Raw genomic sequence first — 12,969 nt, 5'->3', positions numbered from 1 at the left:
TCCTCTGCAACATCAGGGTTTCTTGTATATGTGGGTCTTGTTCTGATTTTTCGGACTTTCTTGTGTCATTTACTACAATCATAACCATCTCATTTACTATATGCCACTGTCTCAGTCACTATAGCTTCATACTAAGTGTTCATATTTGTATGGCAAGTCTCCCTAACCTGTTTTTTTCTTTTTAATACTGTCTTGGCTATTCCCGGCCCTTTGCTTTTCTCTGTACATCTTAGCATTAGCCTGCCAAGTTTCACTAAAAACCTCTCCTGAATTGTAAATGAAATTTTATGGCATTTATAGAATAATTTGGGGATAATCGAGTTTTTATGAAAAAACTTTTAATGTTTATTTTTGAGAGAGAGAGAGAGAGAGAGAGAGAGAGAGAGAGAGAGAGAAAGAGAGAACATGAGTCGGGGAGGGGCAGAGAGAGAGGGAGACACTGAATCCGAAGCAGGCTCCAGGCTCTGAGCTGTCAGCACCAAGCCTGACACGGGGCTCGAACTCATGAATGGTGAGATCATGACCTGAGCTGAAGTCGGACACTTAATCAACTGAGCCACCCAGGCTCCGTTTTGTTTTATTTGTACTTAATAGTTAGAGAACTATATTTTCATTAATGTTATTTGTTAATAATTTATATTTTAATAACAATGTTTATTTACCATTTATTAATTTACATTTTTACTATGTTTATAGTTTTTTGCATTTGAAAATATAAATGTTTATATCATTTTTTGGTATTTGAAAGGATCATTTGTATTTTAATGTTTATTTATTTTTTTGAGGGAGAGGGAGAGAGAGAGAGAGAGAGAGAGAGAGAGAGTTGTCTCTCTCTGCTCTGCATGAGCAGCAGAAGGGCAGAGAGAGAGGGAGACACAGAATAGAAAGCAGACTCCAGGCTCTGAGCTGTCAGCACAGAGCCTGATGCAAGCAAGGCACGGACTCAAGGGAGCATGAGATCATGACCCGAGCTGAAGTCGGACACTCAACCGACTGAGACACCCAAGCGCCCCAAGTTCATTTGTATTTTAACGTATGTCTACGTCATTTTGCATTTGAAAATATAATTTTGTATTTGTGCATATAAATTCATATTTAAACACACCATTTTTGTATTTGAAAATATAAATAGACATCACCGAAAACAATATACATTCTTGTCCCTGGGCTGATCAATCCTGGACCAAATCATACTTTTCCTATTTTTAACTAATCAATCCTGGGGCAGGCAAATCTAGCTTTGCTACTTGCTCCAGGAAATACTTGCTCCTGGAGGTTAAGATTGTAAACCAATTCAAAGAGTTTACTTATCTAGAACTTGCTTCAGGGGCGCCTGGGTGGCGCAGTCGGTTAAGCGTCCGACTTCAGCCAGGTCACGATCTCGCGGTCCGTGAGTTCGAGCCCCGCGTCAGGCTCTGGGCTGATGGCTCAGAGCCTGGAGCCTGTTTCCGATTCTCTGTCTCCCTCTCTCTCTGCCCCTCCCCTGTTCATGCTCTGTCTCTCTCTGTCCCAAAAATAAATAAACGTTGAAAAAAAAAATTAAAAAAAAAAAAAAAAAAGAACTTGCTTCAAAATCCTAGTTTCACTATGTTCATCCAATCAAAGATACAATGTATTAAATTCTGATCCCAGCTAGTTTCCTGTCCTCCAAGATTTACCTTGTGATCACCTAGCCCAGGCCCTAGAACCCTGTCTTTATCTTCCTCTTCTGAGACATTTTACACAGACTCTATCAAGATTCTGTCTTTCCTTACTGCAGTGGCTCTAATAAACTTGGTTTTCATTGATTAACAGGCTTTTCTGGTGTTCTTTTGGGGAATGGAAAACTTTTGTTTACAAAATACTGTTGTTGACTCCACTGTTGGTATTTGTCATTTTTTAATTAATTAATTTCTTATTTTTTAAAATGTTTTATTTATTTGAGAGAGAGAGAGAGAGAGAGAGAGAGGGAGAGAAACAGAGTGCAAGTGGGGGAGAGGCAGAGTGAGAGGGAGACAGAATCTGAAGCAGGCTCCAGGCTCTGAGCTGTCAGCACAGAACCCAATGCAGGGCTTAAACCCTCGAACCATGAGATCATGGCCTGAGCCAAAGACAGATGCTTAACCAACTGAGCCACTCAGGCACCCCAGCATATGTCATATTTGAATGTTGGTAAGTTTTTCCTTGTTAGTTCCTTAGATAAAGGTTGCTCAGTTTCCCCTGGGGGGAGTTGGATCTGTCCTGGGTAAAGGTCAAATGAAGATTACCTTGAGTTTTAAAAGTGTCTCTAGGGGCGCCTCGGTGACTCAGTCAGTTAAGCATCTGACTTCAGCTCAGGTCATGAACTCACAGTTTGTGAGTTCGAACCCTGTATCAGGCTCTCTGCTGTCAGCGCAGAGCCTACTTTGGATCCTCTGTCCCCCTCTGTCGCTGCCCCTCCCCCCCTCTCTCAAATATACATAAACATTAAAAAAAACAAAAAGGGTCTCTAGAGACTGGATTGTGTTTTTGGGTTTCAATAGACCAGGACCCATTTTCCTTTCTTTTCATGAAAGTCTAACATAGAACAGACATTTGTTGAAGTACAGAATCCATATAGGAAGGGGCAAGATCATGAGCATACAGCTTAATGCACTTTCACAAAGTGAAAGAACCCCATTCTGTAACCTGCACCAAGATCAAGAAACAACATTACCGCAGAAGCACCTTAGAAGCCAGCCTTTTGCCCCCTTTCAGACAGTTTCGTCTTGCACAAGAGTGATCACCATCCTGCCTTTCAGCACTGTTAGTTAGGTCTGTTTGTACTTAAAGTCCTATAGTTTTCTGAATGACTTCTTTCATTCAACAATACATGTGTGAATTTCATGCATGTCTGTGTGTGGTTGTATTGATCATTCTCATTGTTGTACAGTGTGTCAATGTGGGAAGATACCACAGTTTATTTACCTGGACTAATTTTAATATTATGTTAGCTTTTGGCTCTTGTTCTAAGCAGGTCTTGCATGTTAAGATCCCACACATGTAAGTGTAGCAGTCTTGGGATTTTCATGCTTCCGGGCGACTTTGTTTTTCTTCCAAGTTTCTGAGCAGCCAATAAACGAATTCATAGTTCCTAGTACTATGGGCAGAATCCTTCCCCCCAGCTTTTAAAAAATAAATAGGCTAGAAGGAAATTCTAGACCTTATGCAAGGGTTCAATTTTACTCTCTTGCTTCACACAGGCCTGAAGTCCTATCTCCTGTTCTGAGGGGACATGTGTGGTTTATGTTAATAAATAACTACTCTCTTTCCAACGTAAATTGTTATCACTATTACATTATCCTCTTTATTACGTTTAAGGTTTTAAATTTTTTAAAATTTTTATTTATTTATTTTTGAGAGAGGGAGAGAGAGAGCATTAGCAGGGCAGGGGCAGAGAGAGAGGGAGATAGACGATCCAAGGCAGGCCCTGTGCTGACAGCAGAGAGCCCGCTGCTGGGCTTGAACCGATGAACAGTGAGGTCATGACCTGAACCGCAGTCGGACAGTCAACTGACTGAGCCACCCCGGCGCCCCCACATTTAAGTTTTATTTTTATTTTTTAAATTATTTTATTTTTTTTTTAATGTTTATTTATTTTTGAGAGAGAGACAGACAGAGACAGAGCAGGAGTGGGAGAGGGGCAGAGAGAGAGAGGGAGACAGAGAATCCGAAAGAGGCTCCAGGCTCTGGGCTCCAAGCTGTCAGCACAGAGTCCGACTCAGGGCTTGAACTCACGGACTGCAAGATCGTGACCTGAGCCAAAGTTGGACACTTAACCCACTGAGCCACCCAGGTGCCCCTACATTTAAGTTTTTAAAATTTAAACTCTACCTGAGCTGATATTTCCTTATCCACTTTCTTTTTGTCTGTTTGTGTGTTTTTTTTCAGGCTTTGACATGTTTTATTAGAACATAATTTCAACAAAAGGTTGCTTTTATTTACAGACTTTAATATGTGTGGGGACTGTCCAAACCACTTGGACCCAAATGAGAATAGACATTAAGCCTGTTTACATATTTTATTCATTTTAAAATGTTTATTTTTGAGAGAGAGCACGCAGGAGGGCTTGAGCATGAGTGGGAGAGGGGTAGAGAGAGAGGACAGAGAATCCCAAGCAGGCTCCGTGCCACCATCAACATAGAACCCACGCAGGGCTCAAATTCAGGAAAGGTGAGATCATGACCTGAGCCGACATCAAGAGTTGGATGCTCAACTGACTGAGCCACCCAGGTGCCCCTGTTTATATATTTTCTTATTTTTAATTGGCATATAAAAAAGTTTCGCATTTATAAAAATCCCAGTATTATAAATGACAAACTCATCCCTTAATTAAATATAAAAACAGCTTTAAAAACATACAACTTAGATTGGTTTCATCTTGAATTGTAATCCAATAAGACTAAAAACTAAACATTCCAGGTCCCATAACAAATAGTAAAATACTTGAAGGCCTTCAGGATACTTTGATTTATGTCAATAAGAGAGCCTATTTTTTATTTTTCTTGCAGGGTCTACAAATAACTTTTTTGAAAATAAACAAGAGAACCTATTTTTGATGTGGTAAAGGAAATGTGTTCATCTCCATTGACAATTTTAAGCTCCAGGTGGCTAATTCTGTCTGAGGGGGGCCACAAAGCATCTTCTTTTGTAATTTCACTGTCATTAAGAATTCTCTTCAGTTCTCCCATTACATTCTTGTGTATTGAAGCCCCCTTTCTGATCATGACATCATTTTTGTAATTGCTGTGGTTGGCATATGTAAGCTTTCTCTCTGGCTGAACCTCGTACTCCAGAAACTCATGTCCAAGCTTGCCTTGTGTCCTACACAGCAACATAGGTAGAAATCACTGGCCATAGTCATTTTTGCTCCCTCTTTTTGTGTTTACAATTTCAATCGCTCAGTTTTGACTTTTCCTTTCTTTTTTTTTTTTTTAATTTACTTTAGGTTTAACTCTCAAGCAGCACATAGTTGGATTTTACTTTTTAACTAGTATTTGCCTTTCGTTATGGGACATTAAGCCTTTTGCGCATGTGGTTGTAACTGCTTTGTATATCTTCTGCTATCGTGCTTTATATCTTTTGTGCAACCTTGCTCTTTCGTTCATCTTATCTTTGCTCTGCAGAGTTTCTTTAATTTGCTGTTATCTTTTCCAGAGACTTGGAAGAGATTTTGTGACTGTTTTAATTTTGTGACAGTTTTCGTAGGTTTTGTTTTCAGTGAAAGGAATTTTTAGCCTATATTTCTAAAATTATCAAAGTAAAAAATTAAATGATATATTTTGCTCCATTTCTTCCTGTAGAGAGACAGGTATTAAAGGTGCAGTGATGAGAGAATTGCAAAGCAGAGGGCTAAGACTCTCCAGAGCCGAAGCATCGCTCCCCTGCCTCAAGCCTCTTTTATTTTTGCAAATTGTCTTGATGACACCAAGTACATACAACATAGTATTTGGCATCTTGACGGGTCCTGCACCTGCAGTGTATTCCATACTGGGTCATGAATACATCTGGCGCCAGACAAAACATTCTTATCCCAGGCCTGGCGCCCGTATGATGTCCTTCTGGGGAGAAGGGGCAGTCCCGGCGGCCTTCCGTCCTGGGAATGAAACTGCTTTCAGTTCCTTGCTGCTCCATGGGTTTCCTTCAGGACATTCTTACAGTGCCTCCGGCTTCTTGTTCTCCAACGGCTTCCTCGTTTTTGTAAGAATAAACTGGGTTGAGTTGCAGATGCCATTAAACAGCTGATTTGACATTCTACATTCTATTTTTCGGTACATGACAGTGATAGAATGTATTCTTGTTCGCCAATGTTTGTATCCCTTCCTCGGAGGAGAATGTATATTCTTGGCCTGTTGATAGACATCGGGCATGAAGAGAATTTGCCTCTTTGGATTCTGTGTCTCCCTCTCTCTCTCTGCCCTTCCCCGGATCATGCTCTGTCTCTGTCTCTCTCTCTCAAAAAAAATAAACATTAAAAAAATAAAAAAAAATAAATGTCTGCTGGAATATCCAAGAACCGTCCTCAGGCAAAGCAGTTCTGCTTGTCGGGACAGCAATTAGTAGTCTCCTCAAGAGACACAGGTAGAGAGGACTTTAAGGACAAAGTATTCACTAATGCAGAGTTTTGTCCTTATCCTGAAGGCAGCAGGAATCTGGTGATGGTCTCAAGCACACATTTATTTATCCAAGAAAAAGTATTGGACAATGACTACGTGCTCCTCACTACTTTTACTGATGGCACCAGCTGTGAGCAAAATGAGGTCCTGCTCAAAGGGACCTTCCTTGTGGCAAGATGACAAGTTCTGTTCCAGACACTGTGGTAACACGAGCATAGCCAACCCAGGACTGTCTCTGACAGTCCTTTTATTGCCTTAAAAGTTACTATGAGAAAGTTTGCATCAACTATTGGTGGTGTCATTCATTCCATAAGTACGTGTGGAACTATGTGCAAGATGTGTAACACAGTCAGCCTAAAAAAACAGCGTCTGAACGATTTGGGCCAAGTTTCCACTTTAAACTAAAAATATTATAGGCTTGATATGTATCTTGTGATTAAAATAAATGTTGATGAAAGGAATTTAAATAATATATATATTTTTAAGTTTATTTTGAGTGAGAGAGAGCACATGAGCGGGGAGGGGCAGAGAGAGAGGAAGAGAGAGAGAGAGAATCCCAAGCAGGCTCCGGGAGCCAGACACAGGGCTCGATCCCACGAACTGTGAGAACATGACCTGAGACAAAATCAAGAGTCAGACGCTAGACCGATTGAGCCACCCAGGTGCCCCTAAATATTATTTGTAATAGATTTTGTGTTCCTTATTCTAACAGTGTAGCTGCTTAAGTTAGCAAAAAGGAAAACAATATTAGTTAATAGAAATGGAATCATCCAAAGAAAGTCCCCTGAAAATTTTGGAATCAAACAATATTGTCAAGATGCATTATTCTAAAAGGCAGAAGGGAAACTGCATTTATTGAAAGTCAACAGAGGAGGGAGCTGCAGGTAGAATTTTAACTGTATGAACACAACTATTTTTATATTAGAGATTTCTGATATATACTAATACGAATGATCACACTCTTCAAAACATTTTATTACACATTAAAATGACATATTTCTGTATCTGTGAACTGGCAGTGTTTCCTTGGGGGAAAGGAAGGCCACAAGGTTAATTCTCGATTTGTGATTAAAGGTATTTGCAATCAGTAACGCTTCTTTCATAAGTAAACCATGTTTCCAAGGTTACACCAATCTGGTGGCACAATCGAATAATCGTCACACTTTAAAAGAAGAAAGATTTCTCTGGCTTTGCCACCATCCACTCTGCATGGACACTTATCTCCAAATAGTGGCTGACGTGTGATATGCTCTGATGTTTATTTGCTTCTTCTTTCACTGGTTTGCTGATGATGCCTTCTGTGTGCAGCACCTACATAAGGCCCAGGGCCAGTGGCATCCGTCCTACACTGTACCGCCCCGCCATACTCGTTATAGGTGGACTGATATCGGTGCCAAGAGCCTTTTGTCACTGCCATACTGCTGGCATGGTGTCCATTGACTGTACAAAATGCTGTCACCGATGCCACTTATCCTCTACTCGTTTCATCCTAAATGATCCCTTTACTCTTATTTCCATCAGGCCTCAAAATCTGCTCAGCCTTGCTGACAACCCAGAATAAAGGCAGTTTAAAATCAAGCTTGGATCTCAAAACCTCTTAGGATAATTTTATTGTTATTCTTTGCAAGAGTCAGAGGTAGGCGAGGGGGGCCCCTATTGGTGAGTATACCTGAGACAATAGAATCTAGTCTGAACTTGTTCATGGACGCAAAGGATACAAATATTTCCAGCAATTATTCCTCAAATAACCCATTATCTATAATTCTATCTATCTATCTATCTAGGCTAGAATAGAATAGAATAGAATAGAGTAGAATAGAATTCTATTCTATTCTATCTATCATTCTAAAATATAATCAGAGTTGTGCATATTGTTTTCTGGTCTCAGACCAATTCTAGTCGATGTGTATGAAAAAGTTTAATTTAGGCGACATTTACCTCTAGAGGTAATTTATGCTTTTTGGAATGTATATAAAATTCTTTCTTTCTCTTTTATAAAACAATTCTCATGGTGCCTGGGTGGCTCAGTCAGTTAAGGGTCTGACTTGATTTCGGCTCAGGTCATGATCTCCTAGTTTCTTGGGTTGGAGCCCCGACTGGGCTCTGCGCTGACAGATTCTCCCTCTCTCTCTGCCCCTCCCCTGCTTGCACTCTCTCTGTCTCTCTCGAAAATAAATAATAAATTAAAAAAACATAATTGTCCATGGGTCTCTCACATTTCTGTATGTTCTGTGAGCTAAGGCATTGGCCATCTTTGTTCTGGAGTATACTTTCAAGGATGTTTGCATAACAAACAGTCTTAGAAGATGGGGGCAGTGTCTTCTCCTGGAAAAAAAAAGGCAGGATTTTTCACTGTCCACTATCAGAGAGATAACGATTTAATCCGGGGCAAAGAGGTGAGGCAGGCTTATCATCCGTTATAAAAGGTTTCTGTGCTTGATGAAAACATGCTGTGTGTACAGCCTCCATTTGCAACCCCCACCCCCATGCAGGTACATGTATTTTGATTATGCTGGTAGACTATGCCTGGTTATATGCATTTGTCAAAACTCATTGACTCTTAAAATGAATGCATTTAACTGCATGTAAATTGTACCTGAATAAAATTGATTTAAAGATGTGGCACCCAGAATAGACTGGAAAAGAACAGAACACAATGCATTGGTTGATAACTCATTAGCATTTAGTAGAACTGGACTATTCTCTACTTTGTTATTTGCTCTATTGAGTTCTGTGAATTTTATTAATAAATTATTCAAAAATCGTTAGTGGGCAACCACCATGTGCAGATACTATGCTATCAGTGATATAAGAAGTAGATAGAGGGGCGCCTGGGTGGCTCAGTCAGGTAAGCCTCTGACTTGGGCTTAGGTCATGACCTCATGGCTCATGAGTTCAAGCCCCACATCAGGCTCTGTGCTGACAGCTCAGAGCGTGGAGCCTGCGTGGCCTTCTGTGTCTTCCTTTCTCTCTGTCCCTCCCCTGCTCACACTCTGTCTCTCTCTCCTTCAAAAATAAATAAACATTAAAAAAAAAAAAGAAGTAGATAGAGATGGTGTCAGCCTTTTGAAATACTCTCAAGTTATCATAATAGAAATAGTACAAATATGTCATATGGAAATAGAAGAGACAGTATAAGTTCTAAGTACTATACTTTTCTGCCTCACCTATGAAGTTACAAATTCTCTGAATATCAGCAGCAGTTATTGGGAAATACAAATTACTTTTTAAAAAAATGCTTTATTTTTTAAGTAATCTCTATACCCAACCTGGGGCTTGAAATTACAACCCCAAAATCAAAAGTCACGTGCTGAACTGATTGAGTTAGCCAAGCACCCCAATACAAACTACCTTTTAAGAGATTGATAATAAGAGTTCAATGAAAGAAAAATAATTGCATTTAGGTAGTTTGAAATTAGAGCAAGTGACAGAAAATGTAAGCTTTTAAGATTGTATGGTTTATATGGCTTTTGAGCCATGATCCCTTTCAGGGAAAAAAAAAAAATCTGAGATTCTGTTACTATGAATACTTTCAACTATATTCAACAAATATTATCCATATCATGTGGTCTTTGGGTACATGAGTAATAGCTGACATTACCTCTTGTACCCAAAACACATATTGCGTATGTTTTACTAAAAATATGTTTTGTGCAGTCACTTGTGTGTGGGGAAAATAGAGGCTGTCACTGGAGCAAAGGGAAGTCGCTGCGGATGTCAGAGGACGAGTGAGTCGCATCAGGACTCCTCACCGGAAAAAAATGAAGGGTAAACTCTTCTGTGGGATTTATTCTGCTTGTGTTGCCTTCTTAGGAAGAGATTTTGATACTCATCTGTTTTGCACGAGGATATAGGCGAATCTAAAGATATTGAAAGCTTTTTTTTTTTTAAAGAAAGAGAGAGATAAACAAAGAAACGCTCTTTTTAATTTTTTTTTTAAAGTTTATTTATTTTTGAGAGAGAGGGAGAGAGAGACAGAGTGTGAGCAGGGGAGGGGCAGAGAGAGTCAGAGACACACAACTCAAAGCCAGCTCCAGGCTCTGAGCTGTTCGATGCGGGGCTTGAATCCATGAACTGTGAGATCGTGACCTGAGTGGAAGTCAGAGGCTCAACCGAGTGAGCCACCGAGGCGCCCCAAGATGTTGAAAGCTTTTACAGTTCAATTTATTTTGTGTCTTGAGAAGCAGATTTGTCAACTTGTGAATTCCCTTCTGTTGGCAGTGAGATGATTTGCATGAGGAGCAAAATCGGTGGTTTTTCTAAAGAAGAAAGGAAAAATACTTCATAGAAGTTTAAAAAAATTGATATATAATTGACAAATACTGTTGTATTAGTTTTAGGTGTACAACACAATGATTTGACATATGCATGTATTGCAAAATGATTACCTGAATCAGTTTAGTGAACATTCATCACTACACGTGGTTACACATTTTTTTTCCTATGATGAGAATTTTTAAGATCTACTCTCTTAGCTTTCAAGTATACAACACAGTATTGTTAACTATAGTTACCATGGTGTGCATTACATCTCTAGGTGTTATTTATCTTATAAATGGAAGTTTGTATCTTTTGACCACCGTCTCTGGCAACCACTAATATGTTCTCTATACCGGGGAGCTCCTTTTTTTTTTTTTTTTTTTTTTTTTTTTTGAGATTCCACATATAAGTAAGACCATACAGTATTGATCTTTCTCTGTCTTATTTCATTTAGTGTAATGCCTTCAAGGTCTATCTATGTTGTCACAAATGGCAGGATTTCCTCCTTTTTTATGGTGGAATAATATTCCTGTATATATATATATATATATACACATACATACACACACACACACACACACACACACATACATATATACCACCCATATGAGAGAACCCTTGTGCAGTGTTGGTGGGATTTTAAGTTAGAATAGCCACTATAGAAAACAGTATGGGGCGCCTGGGTGTCTCAGTTGGTTAAGCGGCCGACTTCGGCTCAGGTCATGATCTCGCGGTCAGTGAGTTCAAGCCCCGCGTCGGGCTCTGTGGTGACAGCTCAGAGCCTGGAGCCTGGTTCAGATTCTGTGTCTCCCTCTCTCTGACCCTCCCCCGTTCATGCTCTGTCTCTCTCTGTCTCAAAAATAAATAAACATTAAAAAAAAAAAAAAAGAAAACAGTATGGAGGCCTCTCAAAAAATTAAAAATTGAACTACCATATGACTTAGCAACTCCACTTATGGAAACAAAATCACTAACTCAAAGAGATATCTGCATCCCCATGTTCGCTGTAGCATTACTTACATTTGTAAAGACATGGAAAAAAAAAACCCTAAGCATCCATTAACAGATAAATGGATAAAGGAAAAAAAATATATACACACACATATATACATACATACACAGACACAAAAATTCACATTATTCTGATTGTCATGCATAGTCACACAATGTCAAACACACATAATGCTTTCTCCAGAATAATGACCTTGTAATTATAGTTTGCATATGACCAAATTAGCTTACACATTTTTTGATAAAAGAAAGGCATTGGATAGGAGAGTATAAATACATTTGGCCGAGGCAACGATTATAAGATTTAACAAATAAGTGTTGTCTTTCAGGGATTTGAAGTAGACACTTGTGAATAAAGAGATTTTTCCTGTTGGTCTTTGAATGCTATAAGAAGTAGGTACTCCAGTTGGAAAAACTCAGTTTCAAACATGTCTGATTGTGGTCGACAGAATTATGGCCCCTAAGAAGATTCATAGACCCTAAACCCTAGGACTATGAATATGTTACCTTATATGGTAAAAAGGGAACTTTGCAGGTATAATTAAGGTTACTAACCATTTGATGTTGAAACAGAGATTCTTGGAGTTTCTAGTAGATCCAATGTAAGCACATGAGCCCTTAATCCAGAAGAAGGCAGAGGAGGAAGTTAGAGCGATGCAAGAGAAGTCAGATGGATTTGAAACTCTGGAAGGATTTGGAGCACTGCTGCTGGCTTTGAAGGAGGAGGCACAAGCCAAAGACAGTGGGCACCTTCCAGGAGCTGGCAGCCAGGAAGGAAATGGGGACAAGTGCGTCAGCAATCTGAATGAGCCCGGACATGGAATATCCCTCAGAGTGTCCGGAAAAGAGTCTAGGCCAGCCAGCCTCTTGGTGAGACTTTAACCCAAGGACGTATCTGAGCCCTCCTGGAATTCTGACCTCCACAACTGTGAGATAATAAAAGGGTAGCGTTGTAGTTCACTAAACTTGTGGCAATTTGTTATAGCAGCAACGGGAAACAAATACACTGGCCATGTGTGGAAGTTGGAAAGATGGCCGCTGGAGATGTCATGATGAGGTTGCCCCTTAAGAATGAACTGGGTTTAAGAGAAGAGAGAGTGGGATACTTGGGGTTTTCTTTTGGCAGTGTGTCAGTGTCAGAAGATCGAGACATTCTGAGCATACAGCTTTGTGTATCTACTCTCAAATTGCTGGCTGATTCAGATCCTTGGAGTCATGCTTAAGCCTTAATTTTTCATAAAGAAAAAAAAAACTTGAGCTTTTTCATAAAAATTTGCATAAGACACTGAAGTCATACATGCTGTGTTTTTGTTTTGTTTTAAAAATTTTTTTAATGTTCATTTATTTTTGAGACAGAGCATGAACAGGGGAGGGGCAGAGAGAGATGGAGACACAGAATCCGAAGCAGGCTCCAGGGTCCGAGCTGTCAGCCCAGAGCCCGACACGGGGCTTGAACCCATGAGCTGTGAAATTGTGACCTGAGCCGAAGTCGGCAGCTCAACCGACTGAGCCACCCAGGCACCCCTGTTTTGTTTTTATAGCACAGGTATCAGTGTTTAGCAAAACTGAGTTAAGGTTATATTCC

General features: G+C 39.8%; 1 pseudogene; it reads right to left on the bottom strand.

Annotated features, from left to right (window-relative positions):
• Nucleotides 1-4,256: 4,256 nt before the first annotated feature.
• Nucleotides 4,257-4,861, bottom strand: LOC123591145 (annotated as a pseudogene).
• Between the last annotated feature and the right edge of the window lie 8,108 nt (nucleotides 4,862-12,969).

The sequence above is a fragment of the Leopardus geoffroyi genome, chromosome B4 (genome assembly GCF_018350155.1).
Source record: "Leopardus geoffroyi isolate Oge1 chromosome B4, O.geoffroyi_Oge1_pat1.0, whole genome shotgun sequence".
Classification (NCBI taxonomy): Eukaryota; Metazoa; Chordata; class Mammalia; order Carnivora; family Felidae; genus Leopardus; species Leopardus geoffroyi.
Note: the sequence above shows the minus strand (reverse complement) of the source record. Positions and strands in the feature narration are given on the sequence as shown.